General features: G+C 40.1%; 1 long non-coding RNA gene across 1 annotated transcript in view; it reads left to right on the top strand.

The window, feature by feature from the left end:
• The first annotated feature begins 4,088 nt into the window (after positions 1–4,088).
• LOC124270360 overlaps positions 4,089–27,672 on the top strand; it is a 35,921-nt gene continuing 12,337 nt past the window's right edge. The window contains exon 1 of the long non-coding RNA XR_006896740.1: positions 4,089–4,316. This is a non-coding gene — a long non-coding RNA (uncharacterized LOC124270360). The remainder of the gene's footprint in view (positions 4,317–27,672) is intronic.

The raw sequence follows: 27,672 nt of genomic DNA, 5'->3' as shown, positions 1-27,672 counted from the left end.
TATCACAGTTTTCTCCTCCAGGTGATAGAGCTTCTGGTGGATCATCAATCCTGGTGAGGAACAATATTATCCATAGCTTAGTTCCACTCACAACCAATCTCCAAGCCGTTGCAGTGCGTCTTACGTTGCACGTTGCATTTACTTTGTGCTCTTTTATACCTTCCGCCTTCATCAATTGTTCAACTAACCGATCTCTGCAAGCTCTTTATGATCAACTACCCCAACCTTGTATAATCATGGGTGATTTAAATGGCCACAACCCACTCTGGGGTGGCACTAATACAAACACCAAAGGTAAATTACTGGAAGATTTTATTTCCAACAACGATTTATGCATTTATAATGACGGTTCAAATACGTATCTTCATCCTGGCACAGGAACATATACAGCTCTTGATTTGTCAGTTACTGACTCCAACCTATTGTGTGAATTTGAATGGTCAGTCCACGACGACCTCTGTGGAAGTGACCATTTCCCAACATTGCTAAAACCTTTGAATCCATCTGACGTTCCTCCATCATCAAGATGGAATTTTAAAAAGGCTAACTGGCCTTTATATGAAAATCTCTGTCGTGAGAAACTTAGGCCTGAACTTTTTAATGGTATTCCTGATGCCATAAAATGTTTTTCGGATGAACTAAATAATATAGCTGACGGGTGTATCCCAAAGTCCTCTGCAATTCCTCATGTACGAAAACCATGGTTTACCAATGATTGCAAACAGGCTAGGAAGGCACGGAAGAAAGCCGAGCACTATTTCCGTCGCCATCCTATGGTCCACAATTTGGACAAATATAAAATGTTAAACGCCAAAGCACGACGTACTTTCAAGCAAAGTAAACGCTTATCTTGGCGAAACTATATATCAAAAATTAATTCTCGCACACCTATATCCAAGGTGTGGAATATGATCCAGAAAATCAAGGGTAAGGGCTCTAAGTCTAGCATACACCATCTCAAGGATGGGAACGAGTTACTTACTAATAAATCTGATATTGCTAATAAACTTGGTGAGACGTTGGCCAAACATTCTTCCTCGACAAATTATGTACCTGAATTCCAAAAATATCAAAAACAGCAAGAAAAGAAAGCTATTAATTTTAATTCAGATAATGGGGAAGACTATAATGAAACCTTTTCGATACATGAGCTTCATACTGCTCTTGATCAGGCTCACGATACTGCTTCTGGAGCTGATAACATACATTATCAACTCCTGAAGCACTTGCCAGAGTCATGTTTGGAGACACTGTTACATATTTTGATGATATTTGGACAACTGGAAATTTCCCTTCGTCGTGGCGTGATGCTATCATTGTGCCCATCCCTAAACCTGGACGTGATCATACTGATCCTTCCAATTATAGACCAATATCACTAACTAGCTGTGTTTGCAAGACCATGGAACGCATAATAAATAATCGACTTGTTTGGTACCTGGAAACCAATAACTTAATAACAGATATACAATGTGGTTTCCGTAAAAAACCGTAGTACCATCGATCATTTAGTGCGTTTAGAATCTTTTGTCAAAAATGCCATAATTAATAATCAACATGCAGTGTCAATCTTTTTTGATTTAGAAAAAGCATATGACACTACATGGAAACAAGGTATTTTAAGAGATTTACACGATTTTGGATTGAGAGGCCGTTTGCCTCAATTTATATCCAAGTTTTTAGCTGACAGGCAATTTCAAGTCCGAGTGGGTTCTACCCTGTCTGACCATTATAATCAGGATCAGGGTGTCCCACAAGGCAGTATTTTGTCTGTCACACTTTTTAGCATCAAGATCAACAGTTTATCCAAGGTTTTAAATGATTCAATAGATGGATCACTTTTTGTGGATGATTTTAATATTTCTTGTCGTGGTAAGAATATGCATACTATTGAACGGCAACTGCAGCTGTGTTTAAATAAAATACATAAATGGTGTCTTGAAAACGGTTTTAAATTTTCCAAGTCCAAAACTAATTGTCTACACTTTTGTAGAAAATATAAGCCGCATAAAGACCCGGAACTATCTCTAAATGGCACTCCTATCAAAGTTGTGAAGGAGGCCAAGTTCTTGGGTATTATTTTTGACTCACACTTAACGTTTCTACCACACATTAAAACACTTAAAACTAAATGCCTGAAGGCACTCGATTTGTTAAAAGTTGTTTCCAGCTCAAAGTGGGAGGATCAAACTACGCTCCTTCACTTATACCGAGCATTGGTACGATCTAAACTTGATTATGGTTCGATCGTATATGGCGGAGCCTGCAAAAGCAACCTTAAATTACTTGATTCTGTTCACCACCAAGGTCTAAGACTTTGTCTTGGATCATTTAGAACCTCTCCAGTTGATAGTCTCTATGTTGAGGCAGATGAGCCTTCGCTTTCCCAACGCCGTATTAAATTATCCTTACAATATATTACTAAACTATATTCAAACAAATCTAATCCTGCATTTAATTGTGTTTTCAGTCCTCTTTACGAGGATTTGTATAACAAAAAGCCTTCTCTTGTTCCGCCTCTTGGGCACAGAATTAAACCATTCCTTTCTGCTGCCGGCATTGAGCTGGAGAATATATCTCCTTCTCGTCTTCTTTCTTCTCCTCCTTGGCAATTGGTGAGGCCAGACGTTGACTTAACATTAACCACATTTAAAAAATCTGAAACTAATGATTTACAGTATAAACAAGAATTTAGTCAATTAAGAAATAAATATAATACCTATAAATCCTTATATACAGATGGATCCAAGGATGGTGGCGCGGTTGCTTGTGCCACTGTCATTGGGTCCAAAACAATATCTTCCAGAATACCGGATAACAGCTCTATATTTACAGCAGAAGCAAACGCCATATTAACAGCTCTTAAATATATTCAAAGACATCCCAAACATAAACAATATATAATATTTTCAGATTCTCTTTCTTGCCTTCAGGCGATTAAAAATCTCTCTTGCAAACATCCACTTTTAATTGAAATAATCGAATTATATAATGATCTTGCTACTGGCCAATGCGACATCGTCTTTTTGTTGGTTACCCAGCCACGTTGGCATTTCTGGGAATACCATGGCTGATCTTGCTGCCAAGGCAGCACTCAACAAATCTGTGACACCACTTCTTATTCCATACTCTGATTATAAAGCTGGCATTAGAACTTACATCCGTGATCTGATGCAGAAGAAGTGGGACGCCCAAGTAGGTATTAATAAGTTACATGCAATAAAACCCTATATTGGTTACACCTACTTGGGTTGTCAGTCCAGATTTGAAGAGGTCATTATGCGACGATGTCGCATTGGCCATACCAGATATACTCATGAATATTTATTGAAAGGCGAAGATCCTCCGTTTTGTATCCCTTTGTGATGAAAGGATCACAGTCAAGCATGTCTTGCTTGACTGCATTGAATACTCCATCACAAGGGATAAGTATTTTAATGTCAAAACATTGAAAGATCTTTTTAATAATGTCAGTTCTCATTTAGTTATTGCCTTTTTAAAAGAATTAGATTTGTTAACAGATTTGTAAATAGCTAAATATTTTATGATTGGAAGTTCGAATTAGTAACAGATTGTTAGTGGCTGTATCCTCGAGGGGGGTTAAAGTACTGTAAAATTATTGTCCTCCCGAGAGGGTACGTAAGTCCCCAAACATTCAAAGTAAATTTCAACTTTCGGGGTTTTTTTAATCGTAGAATATGTGTAATTTTAACGTATGGCTAGATTTATCTCAATTGCTAACAGCTGAAGGGATGATGTAAATCCAGCTAGGTCCCATGCAGGAAGCAAATGTACTGTAAGTCCCCATGGTCTCTAGTATGGTGATCTAACTTCAGTTGTTAGCGATCTATAGCCCATTTTTATATTGTGTTGTCCCCTCTAGTTAAAATGTTTTAGATTCAATTACTAGTTTTACATGTATATCTGTGATAATCTAGTTATTTTACTGTCCTTCGTCGGCAGAATTTTATCATTTCACTTAAATTGTTGATAGATTTATAACTTGCTTTAGTCACGATATGGCTGAAATATTGCCGATGTGACTTAAAATCTTAACTCACTCACTCACTCACTTTTGCCACTTTTACCTCTAACATGCCCAACAGAATGTGACTTACAAGCCAGCCTCAAAGTTGGGTTGACAATATTAACACCATGGAGGCCAGTCCCTTTGATTTTGAAGTTCTTGAGAAATTCAGTATTGAAAAACTGAAAATCAATTAATGGAAAGGATGTCTTACTGTCAAATACTACTAGTTGGTGGCTTTGGTTTCTAGGTGATGAGTTACCTCCCTTTCTCTGTTCTTAATGACAAGGTTAATATGGCAGTGAAAATCAAGGGTGAGGACCATGGGGATGGCTCCAGGGGTTTAGCGTAGGCTTACTGAAAGGCTCTGCTGGTATAGAGGCTGCATTATCAGATGTTCTGTGCATTCAGTCATGTTTAAGTCAACATGTTCGATGACTTGTTGTGACATGACACTTTAGTGTGTGATGCAATGCTACTTCCATGGTTTTGACATAAATTACGATGTTACAAAATATACATTTGTGTCATGATACTCCAAAACTCTTCCAGTGTCATGATGTTAATCCAATGCACTAAAACTGACGTACTTTTATATTTAACATTGTCTGTTAACACGTGTGCTTATTGGTAACATGTCTGAGTTCTAGACATGCAGGTTGTTTAATTAAAATAATTGTTTTGTAAAGTTGAACACGTCAAACCGGGTAGAAGGCATTGACTGAGGGCAGGGAAATGTCAAATGGTTTGTCTCACTTCAAACTTGCTATAAATGTTCACAGTTGTACTCTCCAGAGTTTTCTGTTTGTAGTCTGGCAGTGACCCTTTTCCCTCAATTTTCAAATGTGGTAGATGGCCTATTAATTTGCTAGAAGTAACAGGTTCATTTTCTCAGACTTTTTAACAACAATCCAGGTTGCTAACATTCTGAAATAATTATTATCACAAAATGCCAGTTAATTTCAGTGAAGTCACAGAAGGTGCTTATCTCACTTAACTGATATTTTATTATCAATGCTTGTCAGTAAATTTTATTATAAGATTGTTGTGAATAAAAGCCAACAAAAGAAGTTTGTCTCTGTTTTGTTTTCAATTTGTAAGGTTTAACTTGATGAACCAGTAACTTGGAACTGTCAGGATTTTAAAGAGAATGGTGACTGACCTATTTTCTAAATTCTTCAGTGATCACCCGGACTCCCTCATCCTGTGTGATCCTGGATCAGACCATGTTGGTCAATACTGTGCCCATGTTTTGAATGCAGGGGTGTACATGAAAAACAAAGGTGGCAGTTTTTTTATGGAGGATCAGATGATTTATTTGCATCAGAGGTTTTGATTGGACTGACATGTTATCGTATCACAATTGTCTAGATCAATACTCAATCACTGGATCCATGTGGGTCAGTACCATGCCCGTGTCGGTCAGCACTCTCCTTATGAACGTCAGTATCTGTCCGTGTTCATAGGTACCATGCTCATGTTGGTTCGTGCATCTGAATGCATTATCTCATTACAATATTATATATATAAACATATGTAAAGTACAAAATGTAAACAGACAAACACACAATCTGTCCATGTTCATAGGTACAATGGTGGTTATGTTTGTCAGGATCCGCTCATGTTGGTTCGTGCCATGCTCGCGATTGTCAGTACCATGGCCGTGCTTTTCATCTGAATACATTATCTGATTACAGTATTATATGCATAAACACAAAAGGTAAACACACAAATACCCAAATCGTGTTCGTTAATACTTGTCTGTACCCTGACAATGTTAGTCAGTACAGAGACCATGTTCGTCACTACCGTGACAATGTTCGTCACAACTGTGACCATGTTCATCAGTACTGTGACCATGTTCATCAGTACCGTGACCATGTTCGTCAGTACTGTTACCATGTTCGTCAGTACTGTGACCATGTTCGTCAGTAGTTACCATGTTCGTCAGTACTGTGACCATGTTCGTCAGCACTGTAACCATGTTCGTCAGTACTGTGACCAAGTTCATCAGTACCGTGACTATGTTCATCAGTACTGTGACCATGTTCATCAGTACCGTGACCATGTTCATCAGTACTGTGACCATGTTCATCAGTACCGTGACCATGTTCATCAGTACTGTGACCATGTTTGTAAATACCTTTCCCTGTTGGTCTGTCTGTACAATGCCAATGCTTGTCAGAACTGTGACCATGTTTGTTAGAACTAACTAAAATACTGGTTCCATAACAATCAATAATAATATAGAACAAAACAAGCAGAGTTTATGAATGAAAATCAAAAAGAAAAGTTAGCACACCAGGTGTTCATCCCAAGGACACAGACACGTGCATAAACGCAAAAAAATATAATTTAAAAAATTTATTCTTTAACTTATTTACAGGTACAGTATATGTAGTTAATGCGTGCAGGTGATGGGTACACTTGTACTGATATATAAGGATACAAAACAATCACTGATATTTCTATAGATAAAAGCCTGTAAATGCCATCAGATAACATCATAACTTCAAAAGTATGTGTGAGTGTGTGTGTGTATGTGTGTGTGTGGTGTGAGATAGAGAGAGAGTGTGTGTCTGTGTGTGTCTGTGTGCGTTCAAGCGCGTACCTATGTATGTATGGATAGATGGATGGACGGATGTATTCATGTATGCATTGTGTGTGTATGTGTGTGTAGGGGTGGTGGGGTGGGTGTATGCATTGTATCTATATGAAATAACAATAACATAGACAAAATTATTCATCCCTCTCCTTATCGTGCTTGTAGATATGACTAAAAGGAGAACCAAGACGCAAGGGAGGAGTGCAGAGAAAGGGACAGCCAGGTGTGCGAGAAAGGATGGAGACGGTACAGCACAGGTTAATGAATCATAACTTTGTCGGCACTTGCTTCTCTAACACCTGGCTGTCCCTTTCTCTGCACTCCTCCCTCGTAACAAATAGTGAACTGTGTCAAACTTTTAATGATAGTTTGTTAAACAACTTATTAATTTTAGAACATAAATTCTGCAAAGAAATCACAGAGTTGGTCTGATGTTTAGATTATGATCAGCGTTTCATTGAGTATTTTATGTTTATTAGTTTTCGAGTTAGATTGCAATTCATCGGTCCGCTTTTGAGCCAAACGGACTATAGGTGTCATTCAACTTATGATTGGTTCAATGGAGAATTACTGGAATTGTCCTCATCATTGTGTAAGCTCTGGATACAAATGGTTACATTATCAAATGTACGTACAGTCGCCCAAAAAGGCTTATTACACAAATATGAAAACTGAAAATCGTGTTTCATTATTTCCTAGGTCTGGTTAAATCAGTGCATTTCTAAAAGAGAGAATACAGCTGAAATTGTGATCCTCAATTTCCGAACTCATCTGAAATATTGCTGACTGTGAAGTTAAACAAAGGAAGCTTGCACAAAAGGTTGTATAGTTACACAAAAAAATACAAGTTAATAAAAAATATAAGATTTTTAGTTATATTAATTGAGACACAATGCATTCATAATTTCAAGTTCACTGTTCAATCTTGATTCGTTTGGAGATTACTTTTAATGAGAAGACCAAGTTTCTATTACAGACTGTATTCTACTCTTAGCGTTTGTTAATTAAACATAAGGCTTTACTGGCAAACAAGGATAAGCTGGGCTGGCGCAGAGAATGTGTTTACGAGAAATAGGCAGTGCACGGCAATGGGCAAACCCATTTGGTTCGTGAAAGGTAGAGCAGATGTAGGCTAGTGCACATGCAGTGCATGATGATGAAATTGATTACGCACGTAGCTGCTGAGACAGGCCACGTGTTGCACCCATCGCACTACATGTGATCGCGGACAACCTGGGGCCCCTTCGCTCGGAATGGCAAGCGCCAGTGGGTGGCACTCATACATGCTAATACAGGCCAATTGTCAGGGAGGTGCTCAACTTATCCTTGTTTGACAGTAGTCTTTAGCATAGACTCTGATATGGGCTGGTTTTGTAGGACACCTTACCCATTTGTCATAGGTATCTCAAATGTACATGATCAAGTGATACTTTGTGTTCCTACTTCCTTGTAACAACACATTGTGAAAAGGATCTTCTTCAATTATACCAGACAGATCTTTCCTGTTAAAAGCAAAATCTTTTCAGTCACAAAATGTTCCATCTGTACATCTGCATCAGTTACCTGAGCTGACACAAGAAGGTGATAAACATCATAGTGTCCAGCCTCAGCTGCCATCATCACTATTGTACGGTCCACGCTATTTCTCCTGTTGATGTTGATTTTGTTCAAAGAGAGTAGTTGCCTAACAAGAGACATGTTACCTCTTTAACATGCATACATCAGTCATCAGTAAGTGACAGATCAGCTCTCTCTGATACAAGAAGGTTATAAACATCAACTTGTGTCCAGCCATCATGACTGGTGTACACTTGTCGCGATCTCTACTGTTAAAAGACAGTGGATGACTAACTATAGACATGTTAAAGTGATCCCCTTATTTACATACACCAGATAGTCTTTGCCCTTGTCATCGGTAAGTGACAGACCAGCTCGCACAGTTGGAGCAATGTATCCTGTGAATGTTGAGTATTTTCAAAGAAAGTCGGTGCCTAACTATAGACTTGGTACCTCTCGTATATGCATACATCAGACAATCTGTGTCCCAGTCATCAGTAAGTGACATAGTGACTAAGGCTGAAAGGATAGTAGCAGAGAGACGTTGGCTCAAGTCATGTTTGGAGGTCGACACACAAATCTTCTGCAAAGCTAGGAATCTAGTTTCGATATACATTAAAAACAAGAAAGAATTCTTGAACACTCGCATAGATCAACGCAATCAGATCCACATTCCCAGATCACCATCAGTCAGCTGTGTGAATTTGAACCTTTCACTGAAGAGGAAGTCCTGAAACTCACAACGAGATCTAAGCCAACATCTTGCTATCCGATTGGATCCGATTCCAACAAAACCCCTCCTGCAAATTGGATATTCTTCTTCCGGTGATTGTCTCCCTTATCAATGCTTGCCTCCAGTCAGGACTGATGCCGTCAGTTCTGAAAACAGCAATTGTAAAGCCCCTTTTGAAGAAACCATCCTTAGACTCTGACAATTTAAAAAAACTACAGGCCTGTTTCAAATTTATCATTCCTATCAAGACTTGTGGAAAGAGTTGCTGCTGAACGTCTCTCGCATCTTGGTCAGCATGGATTGTTTGATGAGTTTCAGTCGGCCTATATAAAGCACCACAGCAGCGAGGCAGATCTTGTCAAGGTCCTCAATGACTAGAGGCTTGGTGTGGACAGAGGTCATCTTGCCCTATTGGTTTGCTTGATCTTGAGTTCAGCATTTGATACCATCGATCACAACTGCTTGACCTCGAGACTTCGGACTGAATATCACATCGATGGACAGGCCCAAGTCGTGGTTTCACTCATACCTCTCATAGAGACAGCAATCTGTCCTCATCGATGGATGTTTATCTGGTTCCCAGGAACTGACATGTGGAGTATCCCAAGGCTCGGTACTAGCCCTGTGGTTTTTACCATGTTCATAAAAGCCCTTGCCAGGGTTGTTCAAGACCATGATATTCTTCGCCATCAATATGCTGACGATTCAAGATGATCCAGTCTGATGCCTTGAGTGTCACCTCTGCTGCAGATAGCCTTTCGGAGTGCTTTGATGATGTCAACAAGTTGAAATTAATCGACTCTAAAACTGGATATTTGATGATTCGATCCAAAGCAAAACGGAAACATGTAGACTTGACTCCCTCACGTTTGGACAGTGCACATTCCCTTATCAGAATCCGTAAGTGATCTTGGGGTCATCATCGATCCAGAGCTTAGTCTCGAAGGGCAAGTCAACCATCTTGTCAACACATCATATCTTCAACTCAGGAACATCGGGTGGTGCATCAGAAAATATCTGACGGTAGACGCCACCAAAATTTTGGTTCTTCCCCTCGTCATCTCGAGACTGGACTATTGTAATAGTGTCCACTGAGGTGCTCCTCTGTACCTTACAAACAAGAACCAGGGCAGAACACCGCCGCCAGAATTATCTCAAAAAGTCAGAAACGAGACCATATCACACCAATTCTAAGGGATCTACACTCGCTTCCAGTCTCTCACAGAATCACATTCAAGGTCCTTTGCCTAACCTACAAGTGCCTCAAGAATCAAGCTCCTTCCTATCTGTCGGACTTACTCAACCACTATGTCGTTAGCCGTTCTCTGCGCTCTGAATCAAAGCAACTCCTCTGTGTGTCTAAAGTCAAAACAACAACTTATGGCCAACGTTTATTTGCCTTTGCCGCCGCCTCATTCTGGAACTCTCTTCCTCAGATGATCCGTCTCTCAGGAACTCTATCAGCTTTCAAAACAGGATTAAAACCCATCTTTTCATACAAGCTTTTCTTCCCTGAATCTTCTTTCTACTGTGCACTTTGAGCATGCATTTAGCAAGGAACTAGCTCTATAAAATTGGACTGTTATCATTAGCTCCCTCTGACACAAGAAGGTCATAAACGTCAGTGTGTCCAGCTGCATATGCCATCTTAACTGGTGTCCTGTTGGACCAATCTCTCCTGTTGATGTTGATTTTGTTCAAAGATAGTAGATGCCTAACTATAGACAAGTTACCTCCTTCACATGCATACATCAGACAGTCTCTGTTCTGGTTATCAGTGAGTGACACATCAGCTCGTTCTGACACAAGAAGATCATAAACATCAGAATGTCCAGCTTTAGCTGCCATCATGACTGGTGTCCTTTTGTCGCAATCTCCCCTGTTGATGTTGAATATTTTTTTAGATAGTAGATGACTAACTATAGACATGTTACCTCCCATACATGCATACATCAGGCAGTCTCTGCCATGATCATCATGATCAGTAAGTGACACATCAGTTCCCTCTGACACAAGAAAATCATAAACGTCAGAGTGTCCGGCTTCAGCTGCCATCATGACTGGTGTACTGCTGTAACGATCTCTCATGTTGATGTTGAATTTTTTCAAAGACAGTAGGTGCTTAACTATAGACATGTTACCTCCAATATATGCATACATCAGACAGTCTCTGCCCATGTTATCAGTAAGTGACACATCAGCTCCCTCTGACACAAGAAGGCAACAAATATCAGAGTGTCCAGCTTCAGCAGCCATCATAATTGGCGTTCTGTTTACTATTGTTTTTTCATTAACGTCGATAAGTCCACAAGACACCAAATATCTGACAGTTAATAAATGACCACTTGCACACGCCACATATAAACAACTCTGAAATCCAGATGTCTTAAGAGAGAGAGAAGCACCATGTGACACCAGGTACTTGAGGGGCTCCTCCTGTCCTGTCTCAGCACACAACAGTGTAGATGTCAAACCCTGATTATTACGATCATCAGTCATATCTGGAAACCTTTCAACAACAATTTTCACAATATCTATGTTTCCTGAATTGCATGCATGATGAAGGCAGCTGTTCCCTTCATTGTCCCTTAGTAAAGCATTTGCTCTTTCTTTCAGTAGAAAGTTGAACACATCCAACTGTCCAGCCTCTGCAGCAATTATGAGCAGTGTTTTGTCTGCCGCCATCCTTTGGTCTGCATGATATTCTCCATGATGCTTTAGCACATCAACAATACGTTGCAGGTTGCCCACCTTGCCAGCCTTGATACAACCTGACATACTGTCATACATGTCTTTGACATTTTCAGGGGAGAGATTTTCCTTTTTACTCATCAGTAGTAGTGACTGTCGGAACAGTAAATCATTATTAGACAGGGAAGTCCAGTATAGAAAACATTTACCAGATGTGCTGTCCTTTCGGTGGACTAAATGAGGCAAGTCATTTGCCAGTTCGGTCATCAGTAAGGATGCTAATTCATCGTTTCGGAATACAGGGTGGCCTACTGTCCATCTGAAGCAATCTTCACGGATACCTTCCACTAGCCTGTCGATCATCAATGGGTAAAGACGAGAAGTGATGTAGATCATGTTTGTCACATCATCAGCTTTGGTTGTCTGTCGAGCATCAGTCATGCTTGGTCTAACCCTTTCATACACAAACTGAAGGGAACAGTGTTTTATTAATAAAACACTGTTGATATTCCCAAAAGCACATGCTGCAGCATCATGGATGGATGGATGAAAAAAAGAGGCTACATGATTCTCCACGACACAGTAGGTGCCAGTAAAATTGCTTATCTCTCTTTCTATGTCTGTATCGGTGCATGGTGCTACCTTCTCCTTTACAACATGAAACAGATCTGTGACCTTCTTGTCTGTCCCACACATCAAGGAGGCAAGGTCCAGTTTCCCTCCACACAGGACCAGGAGAATCAGAACAGCCGATCTGCTGCTGCCTTCACGGACAATGGTGTCAAGGTCACCTCTCAGGTATGTCACTGGTTTCAGGAAAAAGTCCCCAAGACTGTGCATCTGGAACACTGGGTTGGTGAAGTACAGTTTAGAGGTCAAAGGATATCCAAACATACTGTCTTTTAACTCTGTAATAGTTTTCATGTCCTTATCGGAGATATCGATTCGGCTTCTGGTCCTGAACAAGGTCATGATCTGTTTCTTTTCTTCAATGGTTAAACATGTTTTGATCATATCAACAATGGTTTCATGTTTTAACAGATTTACTTTGAACTGATGTAGTCTTGCACAGCCCTCATTCCAGTTGTAGTTCCTGGATGTGAAAATGAAGCGAATCTTGTAGTGACAGTTTTTTGTCATTTCATCATTACATTGCTTCTCATCTTCCTTTTTCATACCTTTCTTCACTTTGTTTTTTCTTTCTTCCTTGGCTGCTAGCTCCTCGTCTCTGTTAAGTCGAAATAAAATATCAACCAAGGCATTGAACACTTTGTGTATTTTCTCCAAGCTGCTAGGAAATGCAACAGAACCAAAGATATCATCAAACACCACCAACATGTCACACTTTCGCTTAATGATGACATCAATGTCAAACTCTTCAATATTTTCAACAAACAATACTTGATAGTTTTTCTTCATATACGTTTCACAGATCCTGAGAGCAGCAGTAGTCTTCCCATCTCCAGGAGCTCCACAAATTGCAACGTGGCTGTGCCTCTTCAGAAGTTCTTCTGCTTCGTGAAGAGCACGGGTTTGCACTAACATATTACTGAGCTGGTTGATCCTTATACTGAGACTCTCTGGAGGAAATGAGAACAAACATAAAATTAAAACTGAAATTCAAAATTTGCGAAACTTTGGATCATTCTGAATTCCAGATAATTCTGAATACCATATGTACTACTGGTATTTTTACAGAAAATTAATATGGCTCAACATTGGGTCAACATGGGAGAAGTACCGGTCACTTATATATAGTGGGTCATTTACACTGCAAGTCAACTATACAGCGGGTCATTCATATGGCAGGTCAATTTACAGCGTGTCATTTATATATAGGAGGTCAATTATAGAGCAGGTCATTTATACAGTGGTGCACTTATACATCAGGTCAATAATATGGCGGGTCATTTATATACAATGGGCCATTTATACAGCGGGTCATTTATATAAAACAGGTCATTTATACAGCATGTCAGTTATACAGCCGGCTCTTTATAGATTATTTATGCGGTGGGTCATTTATTCAATAGGTCATTTATTCCACGGGTCATTTACAGTGGGTCATTATACATTTTTATACGGCAGGTCATTTATACAGAAGGTCAATTAAACTGCAGGTAATATTTTTGCAAACATTTGAATTGTTCTCTACCTGTCTACCATAACACTTTTTGAAGCTTTACCGAGGCCTTGGATGTTGTAACCTCAATCAAACAACTTCATACACGTGTCGTTTATTCACAGGAGGGCATTATACATCAGGCCACTTAAAAACATCTGGTAGGTTATTTATTATCCCACCTTGTGATTTACAGCCTCGATGTCCGCTGTCTCCGATTGCAGTGTTGGAGGAGCTGGACATGTCATAATGTGAAACTGAACAACCTGGGTTGAAGAAAGATAAAGAATTCCATTATAATCCACTGAAATTAAACATCTGCTTATCAGACCTGTACTTTGTTAATATTGCGAGCTGTCCACTTATGTGAGTGTGAAAGTCTTTAAGGGAGTGACATACAATCAAGGGATTAAACTCTGTGAACAATGGTGGCTTTGATTACTTTCACAGGCACAGACACACGCACACACGTACGCGCACTCAATCGTCACCATGAACCCCTGTTGCTAAAAAAGAAATACAAATGCAGGTTTTGCAAACAGCCTCACCCGGTAGGTAGTTGTGTGTGGTTGTTGAAAAGGATTGTACCCCTTGCTGCTGACCTGCCTCTGTGGCAGTGAGAGTATCTGTGGAAGGTCTAACCACAGCGCCATCTGGTGTCAGTGTTATAGTGGGTTGTCCCCCCTGCTGCTGTCTTGCCTCTGTGGAAGTGACAGTATCTGTGGTAGGTCTAACCACAGCGCCATCTGGTGTCAGTGTTGTAGTGGGTTGTTTCCCCTGCTGCTGACTTTCCCCTGTGGGAATGAGAGTATCTGTGGAAGGTCTAGCCACAGCACTACCTGGCGTCAGTGTGGAAGTGGATTGTCTCCCCTGCTTCTGACTTGCTTCTGTGGAAGCGACAGTGTCTGTGGAAGTTTCCATCCTTCAAAATATCTTAGTTTGTTCCATACATAGCATTTCCTTTTCCAGGGACGGGATTTCCAGTATTCCAACTGTTCGTTTTGAGTTCAACAACAAACAAAACATATCTTTGAATATTGATTGGTATATGGTTAGTACCAGTCGGGACATTCATTAGAATAGTTTCCCAGGAGTCTGTCGCTTGTCATGTAAAAGTATATCAGGTGAGCCGACTCAGTAGCTGTGAGTCACTGTACCCTAACAGTGTTCATCAGAATAGTTTCCCAGGAGCCTCCTGATTGCCATGCGATGATGCTAGCAGTACCAGGGTTGCCATACACAGGCACCCTAATAGGGTGGACATCTACTCGCCAAACATTCCAAAGAATTCAAAACTCTGTTGGGCCTGAGTTCTTGTCCGTGTTGCCCGGTATGACAGCATCATTTCCATTCTCGAACAACTTCACTAACTCCCCATATCCTTCATAATCCATTTCAAGCTTCTCCTCTTGACACACAGCTGCATTTATGATAATGACCTTCCCAGATATCTGAAGAGTCGTATAACTCTCCATACTCCCAGCAGATCACTACGCTCTAGCCGCTCCCTTTTTCTCTCCCAGCCAACCACCTAGACCACTATCCGTGACAGAGCCTCAACTGCAGCCCCACTACTCTGGAACTGTCAGAGAAATCAATTGTGAAGACTCTTTTAAAAAAGCCCTAAAATATCACCTGTTTACAGACTTTTTTCTTCAGCGCCGTTGAGTAAATACTTTTTCGAAGCAGGCGCTATATACATGCATTAACATCATTATCATTAGTAGTAGTGGTGGTTGTGATGGTAGTAACATTAGTAGTACTGGTGGTAGTGGTAGTAATAGCATTAGCACATTGAACCAGTACTAGAAGTAGTAGTAGTAGTAGTAGTAGTAGTAGTAGTAGCAGTAATGGTTGTTGTGGTAGCAACAGTAGTAGTACTGGTGGTAGTGGTAGTAATAGCATTAGCACATTGAACCAGTACTAGAAGTAGTAGTAGTAGTAGTAGTAGTAGTAGTAGCAATAGTGGTTGTTGTGGTAGCAACAGTTGTAATACTTGTGGTAGCAGGCACAGTAGCGCATTGGTATCAGTAGTAGTAGTAGCAGCAACAGAGGCAGTAGTAGTAGCAGCAGCAGAGGTAGTAGTAGTGGTTGTAATAGTGGTGGTAGCTGTAGTAGTAGTAGCAGCAGCAGAGGCAGTAGTAGTAGTAGTAGCAGTGGTGGTGGTAATAGTGGTGGTGGTGGTGGTAGTAGTAGTAGTAGTTGTAGTAGTAGTAGTAACAGCAACAGGAGAGGCAGTAGAATTAGTGGTGGTACTAGTGGTGGTGGTAGTAGTAGTAGTAGCAGCAGCAGCAACAGCAGAGACAGTAGTAGTAGTAGTAGTAGTAGTAGTAGTAGTAGTAGCAGCAGCAGCAGCAGAGGCAGTAGTAATAGTAGTAGTAGCAGTGGCCTTAATAGTGGTGTAGTAGTAGTAGTAATAATAGTAGTTGTAATAGTAGTAGTAGTAGTAGTAGTAGCAGCAGCAGAGGCAGTAGTAGTAGTGGCAGTGGTGGTGGTAATAGTGGTGAAGTAGTAGTAGTAGTAGTAGTAGTAGTAGTAGTAGTAGTAGTAGTAGTAGTAGTAGTAGTAGTAGTAGTAGTAGTAGTAGTAGTAGTAGTAATAATAGTAGCAGCAGCAACAGCAGAGGCGGTAGTAGTGTTTTCATTTCTAATTGTTCCATGCCTTACAAGTTTGTTAGAATAGTCCATGTTGTCCTACTCCATGTACACAAGTCCAGAATGTTGATACCCTCGGAAATATCAAGAGCCTACGTCAGGGTCTCTGATTTGTGACAGCCAACGAAATCATGGTGCTATACCCTACATTCAGTACCTTCAAGGATTACATAACAATGTGTGACCATATGCCAAAAAATGATGAATTTACGACAAATGTTTCCCCACTATCATTTACTTTATACCGTATATAACTAACAACAACAATTATGCTCTTACAATAATGTTTGTAAGTGCACATGTGATAAATTAGCACATTTTTGTCCCATATTGTTCTTTTTTATATCTTATTTTAACTCTCACAATGACATTGTTTGTTATATTAGGATAACTTTTGCTTTTATACTATGATGCATGCATATTCATATGTTAGTATATTTGAACTCTATCACACAGAAAAAGAATTATCAAGATCCAATAAGCCTGAAGAAACTAATTAACATTTCAATACCCCTACCCTTCCCCTAACAAGAGCAAATGTGAGTGAAGGGTGAGCCCAAGAACATTGAGTATGGAATCTGTGGAATCACTTTATTTAGACATTATACCATGCATTTACTGCAAATCTGCTAGATATCATTGCACAACTAAACAGGATGGAATCGTGATTATATGACTGTTATGTTGTGAATTCAAGATCTAAATGATGGAGCCTAAGATAAAACGACCTCGTACAGCTAGTGCTGGCAAATGGAGTGAATGTTATGCCATGGTTACTCACAAAATCCGGGAAAATTGGAAACATTTACACAAACATCGTGGAACACATTCTGTAGGAGTATATTGTTGGTGAAATTGAGTTACCCAAGGCTGTAAAGCATCACAACTGTTACGCTACATACACCTCAAGCAAGAGTATTGAACTCTCTGAACAAAAACACAGCAGATACAGAAACAAAGTGAAACATCAGAGTGTAGCTCAAGTTTTGTTTTGTGCCTGATGTGACAATAACACCATTGACACGATCCAGTGTTTCTCAATCAGATATATTGAAGTGTATCGTTTGCCAGAAGGACAAACGTCTGCGCGGAGACGCAAATTAGAAGCTGCCAGTCCAATGACTTTGTACTCAGCTGTTGAAACATTACGGCAAGCTGCGATAATTACAAATGATCAGAGGGTACTCATGCAGCTGTCAGGAGGTGCAAGAGGAGGAACTGATAGTATTGCTGGTGATGAAATTGTGCATAGATCATGTTGTAGTTCGTATACGAACAGTAAACGTCTTACCTTTGTCTAAGAAAACACATCACCAGACAATGCCTATGATGAGGCATTCAAACGTCTTTCAAATGAAATTCAAAAGGGGTTCATTGATGGATGAGAAGTTTGAAAGATGTCTGATGTTACAGATAGATTTATTGAAATTCTTCAAGATGTGGGCATCGATCAGCCAAATTACAGGTCAGAAAAACTGAAGACACGTATCATAAAGACATTTGGAAAGACGATTTCTTTCTGGCATCCAAAGTTTCGAAGTGAATCTGAGATGATGTTTTCTTATATCGTCCCAAAAGGCATGTATATTGAAGCACCTCAAATGTCAGAGATTTGCGGGAGCAAGATATGGAAGATTGTGATGATGTTGGACTACATCTTGATGAGAAAGCTGAACAAGTGCGTCAGGTATGCTTAGTATCACTGATGGTTCACCATGAGGTACCAACAGTGAGAGACATGCCTTGTCAGGACATTTCAGAGGAGTCACTAAGCAGTGCGGTTCCTGTGATTCTATTCAATCTTTTGGCATGGATTTTTGTTGGAATCGTAGCTGATAAACACGAAACATTAAATTTGGAACATCGGTATAAAGTTCCGGAGACAGTAGAGAGGCAAATTCTTGCAATTGTACAAGACATAGTGTATTGTAGCCGTAAAGGTAGAATACGTGCTCCAAAGCATGTAACATTTGCTGCTTCAGTGCATCATCTAACAGGTAGTGTGGCACTAGTGTCTACATTAAACCGCTTCGGACATTGTATTTCAAAATCAAGGCTCCAAAGAAGTAGAAAGCGCCCTAGCAGAAATGCGCTCACAAAATCAAAGGGCTGCAGTGGTGCCGGCAAACATATCTTCAAATGTTCCAGTATGTTTAGTTTGGGATAACAATGACTTCCAGGAAGAGACTCCTTCTGGCAAGAACACAACTCATTGCACCACTGGAATTGTTATACAGCCTAGAGTATCAACTTGTGCTCTCACACAAAGAGAGGCAGATACTGCTCCGACTCGCAGAAGATCAATGCAGCCAATTGTCAACCGGTTGATTGAAGAGTATACATTTGCAACAAACGTTTTGGACTTGAACGAATTCAGGGGGCAGTGGAACTGTTAGCTTACAGAACTGCAGAAGAACGAGAACATGCATACAACACAGACATGGTATGGTTCATGTCACGGCTTACTGCTGACTTGACATGCCCGCAAGAGGAACACATTCAGTCCACTCCTGGCTGGTGTGGTTTCAATGCTCTAATAGGAGAGCATGAAGTCATTCCTTTGCCACACACAGTATGGTACCTTCCTGTGATAGATAATCCACCATCTGGTCTAAATTCCGTTTACACCCTTATGCACAGATCTATGGAATGGCTGGAGGATTGATGGAGACATTATAGTGCACTGGATGGACACCCCAGCAGCTCCAAAATCTGTGCTTGCATGTGTTAGCTGCAAATGTCAGAATTGCGCCAGTATTCGTTGCACATACAGAGTCAGTCAACTAAGATGCACCGGGGCTTGTCACTGCAATATCAACGAATGTCAGTATCGGACGAACATAGCTACAGATATGGATGAACACAACTTATCATCTGAAGATGACTCGGATTTTGACTGTGAATCATCTTGCACTAAACTGTTATGCACACAAATTTTATCTCAGAAAGGCAACAAACCAACTAATAACAGTGTTGCACAAACAGAGTGAGTGAGTGAGTTTAGTTTTACGCCGGACTCAGCAACATTCAAGCTATATGGCGGCTGTCTGTAAATAATCGATTCTGGAAAAGGCAATCAAGTGATCATCAGCATGAGCATCGATCTGTACAATTTGGGAACCCTATGACATGTGTCAACCAAGTCAGCGAGCCTGACCACCCGATCCCGTTAGTCACCTCTTACGACAAGCATGGGTTACTGAAGATCAATATTCTAACCCGGACCTTCACGGGTATGCACAAACAGAAATCAGCTGCAGAAACCTTATTCTTATGTAACATAATAGCTCTTGAACATACGAAAATGTTGCAAAGACACATATTTGATCAGATAAAACAAAAATACTAATCATGAGCAAATTGCAGTAAAAAACACAAGAAATTTGTGAAGAACAAAGTTATTTGCAGATATTTAACTTTAAACATCTCTGTAAATGCTAGACCACTTCAGAAAAATCTGACATCAAAATTCGCGACCATCAAATTTCCTGGCAAGAAATCAAGATTAAGGCATTTATCTTCTAAGTGTATACCCCTTTGTGCTATAATCATCGGCTTCGTCTTACATTCTTATATCGTTTATCTCATTGGTGTCATCCTTTTATTGTTAGCTTTGCACATTAATCTTTTTTAATTGGCTTCGTATTATGTTGTTATCTTTTTACGTTAACACACACCCCACCCCAAAGCTTGGCTTGGTTACATCTCATTTGTTGTATAGGGGCTTATTTTTGACAGGTGTTTCTAATCCCCCTCACGTGACACCATACTTCGGTTGTTCGGTGACGTCATGGAACACAGCGTTCTTATCAGCTTGCAATTAATTCTCTATATCCATTTATCAATCGTTATGTACACAATATTGACAGGTGTGATTATATTTGTCTTCTGTACCAATGGTAGGTAGACGATATGGGAATGTGAGATCAGGTGACAACATATATCAACCTGCAAATGAATTAAAACACATGTTTCTATATCAACGAAATAATGATGTAAATCACATGATGTACTACTATGACAACTCATACATTTTTTTACCCTCATAAGGTGATATGTTATACAGAATAGTTTCTTTACCTTTAACAGGAACTCTTTTAATCCAGTTTTAGTGATTTAGTATAAAATGACATATGACTTTATCAATTATCACAACCTCAGTACACTGTTCACGAAATTCATGTTACTTGGAATTCGGGGATTATTTCTCACACGGATTACCAAAAATAACATGATTACCAACGGTTGTATATCTTTACTGTGAATTAACTACAGACTATAATAAAAGGTAAGTTTGACTCATCGATTTATACCCAAGAAATAGCAGTAAAATAATCCATGAAGAAATCACACTATATTACAAACTCCGTCACTAAGTCAGCTATCTCGACCATGTTCAGCTTTGACAATGTTTACTTACACTAGAGTAGAGAGAGATAAACCCCCAGCGTAACTGTTAGTAACCAGGTTATGTTGACTTCATGACACAGTTGATGGGCATGTCTGCTGATAACACCTCGGTCTCCTTAGAAGTCGCTACTATATAGTCTGACCAACGGACACTTTTAGAGGGTCCTCCAAACAAAAGGTAGCATCTGTTGTGTGTTGCAAGTACATTTCAGTAAGATTCATATCTAAGTTAGCATATGTAGTTTAAACATATTATATTGAGAAATGCAAGAAATGAGGATCGGTGAACAAGCAAGACGCTTATGCAAACACTTCTCCCGTACATCACAGAGAGAAGATAATATTATTGTGGTGACCTAATAAAATAATCATTTGAGTGTTGTTGGCAAGTGAAATCGATATAGCAGTAATGATGTCGTATGTCAATCAAAGTTATGGCAGTATATTGAAATGTATATGGCATTATTATGTAACTATGTTTCATATCAAGTTAGCATATGTAAGGGAACAGAGTATCATATACGTAATAATAAAACGGGCTTAGGTGTACATACAACTGATCCATATTGACAGTAGAATGAAATCAGGGCATGAAAACAAGAGGCTTTATATTTGGTCAAGAATTCACACGTTGTAAAACAGTTGACGATGGGGCGAAATCTAGGGAGGGTGCGGGGGCGCGCGCACACGCACGCGCACGTACATACACACACGCACGCGTACACACGCGCGCGCGCACGCACACACACACACACACACACACCCATCCCCATCACCACCTTCTCCCCCGAGAAAAATGTCCCAGAGGAGTATTTCCCCCTAACCTGTGATATATGTGCAAGCCCGTTCTCCAAAATCCTGGATCCGCCCATATCATTAGTCTTTAAAATTCTGAAACTTATATAGAGTTACTTCCTTTTTGTAAATTACAAAAATTGTTTTATTTAGCAGATAGACCGTTTTCAGCTAGCTACCTACAACATGATCGATTCCTTCGCCACCAATGATGAGTTAGTGGCTTGTCTGGTGTTGAATACAATGGACATGTGGCGTTACGAATGATGGATTTGTGTCAGGAAACTGAACAGGAAGACGAAGAAGACGACGAATCTCGTAATGACAAAGGACAAGGTTCTGCCTTTCATTTGGACAGAACTCAAATTTAGTGACATGTTTCACTATTGTTGTCATATTCAATTGTCTCACCAATGCCTATATAGCATGGTTTCCTGGACATGCTGAGCTGGTGCTTCACTGACCCGGCCAAGGACTGCACAATGGATGCATGCCCAGAGACAGGCTGAGGCCATAACGAATATAGTATGACGAATGTGTATTATCCTGACAGTTGTGTTGCCCTGTGTGCCATCTATCAACAATTAAGTTGGTTTCATCTGAACAGTGCAGGCTGTCAAATAGAATCCAGTATGTTTTATTTCAGGCATGAGCCCTTACCTATTGTCAAAAATTTGTGTCAATATTTACTACATGGACAAATGACTAAATGTAGGTTCTTTTATGCAACAATCAGCAATATGTGTATTATTTACCTTGTAAAATGTGAAGAACGTAGAGACGGATGTTTCTGTCTTGCCAGGTAACAAGGAAGTAAATCCTACTTTCTGTATTGAGCTACAAGGGAAAGTAACAAGATCTGTATTGATTTAAATGAGTCACACACCCGCAGCCAAGTGACACAGTTAAAGCCTCAAGTCTGGTGACTATGTTTGATTACACAATATTTCTCTTCTGTTGGCTTGGATGGGCTGGTATCTTCATTGTACTCAAAGTCATTGTGAGAGATAACGATACATTTTTATTAAATGATTTTGTTATATGGTTATTCTATAGTGGTCATACATTCAATGTATTTTAATGTATCAGTTATTGAAGTGAAATATCATTACAATCTCTTAAATCACACATATTTCAAAATGAAATCTTTTCACAGATTGTCATCAAGGCTTTTCAGAATCAGAAATAATAGTCGATCACATTTTACCACAAGACAAAATGTGGCTATGTTGATCAAGGTACCCACCTGTGAAGGTGACCCTTACTGCTCCACTTAATGCACGACATTAGTCTAAATGTTAACTGTGACATAACGCCCTGTATGGTCAGATGTCTGTGGGACAGATATGTACCATAGTTACTATACACAAACGTGAGTGAATGAAGGTGGTTTCATGCAACAATCAGCATTATTTGTGTTACTTACCTTGTAAATGGGAAGAACTCAGTGCAAATGTCTGTCCTGTCCAGGTAACAAGGAAGTAAATCCCAGTGTCTGTGTTGAGCTACAAGGGGAAGTAACTTGTGCAGCAACAAGATCTGTACAATCTTAGATAAGGCACACACCTCCAGCTAAGTGACGTTGTTCTCTTCTGTTGGCTTGGATTGGCTGGTATTTTCATTCTACTCAAAGTCATTGTCCCTTTTTTTTCAATGATTTACCATAGACATTAGACATGAACATAAGTTCACAATAATGTGTAATGTCTCAGTCTATAATAAATGTTAGAAACCCGTTTAATAGTTATTCATTAAATATGCATTAACATATCACCTATTGAAATCAAATATCATTGCAATCTTCTAACTCAACATATTCCCAAACACCATCTCTTCACAGGTTGCCATCAATCAGGTGTGTGACAAATGTGCCACACAAATTTATAAATGAAAAAGTCACGTTACCGAGGAAGAGGTCAAATTACTGAGAGACAGGCAGATGACGTTTGACTGATACATGTCCACACCTGACTTATGACAAAGTCCCATCTATGCCAGTAGATCGTTATACCTTTTTAGCCACAAATTCCCTCAGTTTCTACTCAGATGTAACAGTAAAGCATAACGCCATGTATGGTCATTAGTCTAAGGGTTAGATATGTACCATATTTACTCGACGCAAACGTGAGTGAATGAAGGTGGTTTCATACAACAATCACCGTTATTTGTACTATTTACCTTTCATTTACAAATACATAGGAGAGAGAGCACGCTCTATAACTACCAGGATAAAAGAACATAAGACCTTTGCAGAAAAATGTCACATGAAATCTGCCCTCGGAACACCTCATCAAAAATCCCGACCACCGTATTTGCTGGTAACAAATCAGGATTCTACATACCAACATCAACCACTGGAGAAAAGAGGAAACTTTAAGAGAGCATCAAGATCCAAAGGAAACAAGCATTGTCACTAAGGTGACATAATCCCCCGCCGCAAATTATCAAATCAAACTTAAAAAGGAATCAAAGTGAAGGTCGTATTTAAATGTCAACAAAAACATGACCAGTCAACCTCTCTTTATATCTTGCTGTTTTTCAAACGCACACATATTTTCAAGACTTACTTTGACCTTGACATGAATGTCATGTCAGTGTACGAAAAAAGCAAAAAATAGTAATAAAGAAATTGCCTATTGAAAAACATTCAAGGGAAGTCTGGAAAGTCTATGAAGAAAATCCAGTGAACTGTTCTTGAGATATCTCCCTGAAAATCTTAACATGCAGTTTAACATGCTGAAATCTTCAAAGTGTCGCCGTGACCTTGAAAATTAAGTGAGGTCGCCTTGTGCCTTCTCTAGATAAAGCTTGGTGTTGAATATGAAGACAATCTAGAGAACGGTTCTTGAGATATCTCGCTGACAAGGGTAAAACGTTATAGTCCCTTTGTGACCTGCAAATGAAGGTCAAGGTCACCAAACCTGACTGGGACCTGTCTTATACTGTGATGAACCTAGGTACCGAATGTGAAAAGAATCTAGTCAACGATTCTTAAGATATTTCAATCCGTACGTACGGACGGACGGAGCCTATTACTATATCCCCCGCTTCGCGCTAAACGCGCGGCGGGATTTTATAATAAGCCAGCCATTAACCCAAGCATTTACCTTCCCCAGTGTATACTCTATTGTGCTGTTATCATCGGCTTCGTCTTACATTGTTATACCGTTAATCTCATTAACTTCATCCTTACATTGTTATCCTTGTACATTAATCCTGTGTAATTGGCTACCTGTTTATATTGTGTCTTTGTACAGTCTCCCACCTTGCGTGGTGTAAGCTTGTTTTATCTATATATACTGGAGAAAATAAACTAGGGATCATTGAAATGTTTGAAACATGCAACCATAAACTTCCCATAGAAACTGTAGGTGGCAAAATACTCCAAAAGAACAAAGATTTTGTAACATATGGGGCTCAGATTTGATTGGAGATGAGTTTCACTATTAGTTTAAATGTAATTATTTTGCAGCCATACGAAAATCTTCGTTTAAAGAACCTTATCGTTCCCGGCCAAATTTGTCAAAGTTCCGTCAACTTTTTTCAAGTAAAATATCTACCCTTAAAATGTATCCAAGTTCATTAAGATTGTTTGTAAACACTTTAAATGATGCATCATTTAGTCATCTTGTTGTACAAGATGCAATTTAGAAAAATTAGACTCTATCCACCACCAAGGGCTCAGGCTCTGCCTGGGAGCTTTTAGGACCTCTCCGGTAGACAGTCTTATATGCGGAGGCCAATGAACCTTCCCTTGAACAACGCCGCATTAAACTCTCATTGCAGTATATCACTAAATTACGTTCAAATGAGTCCAATCCAGCATACAATTGTGTTTTCAACCCGCTCTTTGAAAACTTGTTTCCTAAACTGCCAAGCCTGGTTCCACCACTTGGAATCAGGATCAAACCACACATATCTGCAGCTAAAATTGATCTCAACATCATTGCACCTTACCGACTTCTGTCCTCACCACCATGGCAAATGGTGAAACCACAGGTCGATCTTACTCTCACCAAACTCAAAAAGTCTGAAACAAATCCTTTGGTGTTCCAACAGGAATACAACCAGTTACGTTCGAAGTATAACACCCATAGATCCATTTTCACAGACGGATCCAAGGACGATGGCCAAGTTGCTAGCGCTACAGTCATCGGAACCAAGACTGTCTCCTCTAGGATCCCCGACAACAGTTCCATTTTCACCGCTGATCTGTATCATAAATTGTAACTGCGAAATGTAACAACCATAAATTGTAACTATGAAACGTGACTAACAAATTGCCTGCCTTTAAATTTGATGCCATGACTTTCTTTGCTTTTAAATGACAATGTAATCAATATATGTCCTTTAACTAAAACTCATTCCGAGTATGTACTTACAATGTTTACTAATGCAAACTTGTTCTCGTCACTATATGGCTGGAATAATGCCGATGTGACGTAAAGCCCAACTCAACTCACTCGTATGTACTCCTTTGTTATACTCATGTACCACCGATGGTGGATTATTTTGAGTAATAAACGTGTGATGATGGTAATTAAAAATAACATGACGTGAATTACCATATATAACGCTTGCTTGATAACGGTGTTAGTAGCTGCACCGTAACGTCGCTTATATTAATATTCAAGGAGTTGTATATCCGTAGACCTCTCCTCGTGGTTCATCACATCAACTTCTAAATGCCACTCAAAGGAGTTGATTGTGGTTCACTGTATGTTTGTTCACGAGTGGCACTTGCACGAACAAAATATGTTAAAATTTGATTTGTGGTGTGACACTGACAATAAGTTGTGAGGCAGCGCCACGGTATGGATAAAAAGTGCGGATAATTAACGTAATTTTAGTAAAGGCATGCCACCACAAAGACGCTACAACAAACGCAACGCAATGTTGCTATGTACAGCGTTTCCAGAGCGTAATCTCCAGACTGTTGAGACTATTCCAGGCGACTGGTACAACTAATGACAGGCCTAGAAGTGGTAGACCACGTGCCACAACGCCAAGACCGTCACATCGTTAATTGGCTCGGAGACAGCGCTTCGAACCTGCTCCAAGACTGGCTAGACAGTTTAATGCTGCACCAGGCCTACACATAGCGCCCCAGACTTTAAGACACAGACACAAGCATGATGCCCATCTGAGGGCTTACACGCCAGTTGTGCGTTCCAGACCTCTTCCACGTCATCGACAAGGACGCTTGGAATTTGCACGTCAACATGTGGATTGGGATCGACGATGTTGGGAGTCAGTGCTTTTCAAAAATGAGTAAAGGCCCTGTCTGGACTTCCATGATGGCTGTAGGCGTTTGTGGAGGCCAGACAGCAATACAGACAGAATCTGGTAGCTGAGCACAATCGGTTTGGGGGTGGCTCTGTGATGATATGGGGTGGGATCTCTCTTGCGGGTCGCGACCGCCTTCGTGGTGTACAACAAGGACTGGTCGGCTCGGAGTCAGTATACTGTGTCTGAGTGGGGTATTTATGCTTCACTGCGTCATGGTATCTCAGTGGGCTAGCACTATAAAACCAGCTTCAATCTGGGCTAGTACAAGCAGCTGCACCTACGCATACACACGCATGCACGTCGTCATATGAGCGAAATATTCTCAAGCACGACCGTAAACTCCATTTCACCTCACCTCACCTCACCTCACCTCTTACGGGTCGCAATGACATGGTAGCCATACGACACTGAGCTCTAAATGCTACCCGACACAGGGATGAAATTCTGCTCCCAGTTATAAGGTTGTTTGCATGTGCAGTTGGACCAGACTTTATTCTGATGGACGATAACGCCCGTCCTCATCGTGCACGTATGGCTGAGGAAAACCTGCAAAGGGAAACTATCCAGCGAATGGTGTGGCTTGCCCTCTCACTGGACCTGATTCCAATCGAGCATGTGTGGGACCAGTTCCAGCACCGACTTTTTACAGCTTCCTGCCCAACCACAGACGCTGGATGAGTTTGAGAACGCACTGAGACAGGAATGGAATACTCTACCACAATAGGTTTCAGACAACAATTTAGCACAGTTTGAGATATGTGGTTTTAGCCTGGAGGTTATTGTACATCT

Source organism: Haliotis rubra, unplaced genomic scaffold (assembly GCF_003918875.1).
Source record: "Haliotis rubra isolate DU_JTF1 unplaced genomic scaffold, ASM391887v1 Scf151, whole genome shotgun sequence".
Lineage (NCBI taxonomy): Eukaryota > Metazoa > Mollusca > Gastropoda > Lepetellida > Haliotidae > Haliotis > Haliotis rubra.
Note: the sequence above shows the minus strand (reverse complement) of the source record. Positions and strands in the feature narration are given on the sequence as shown.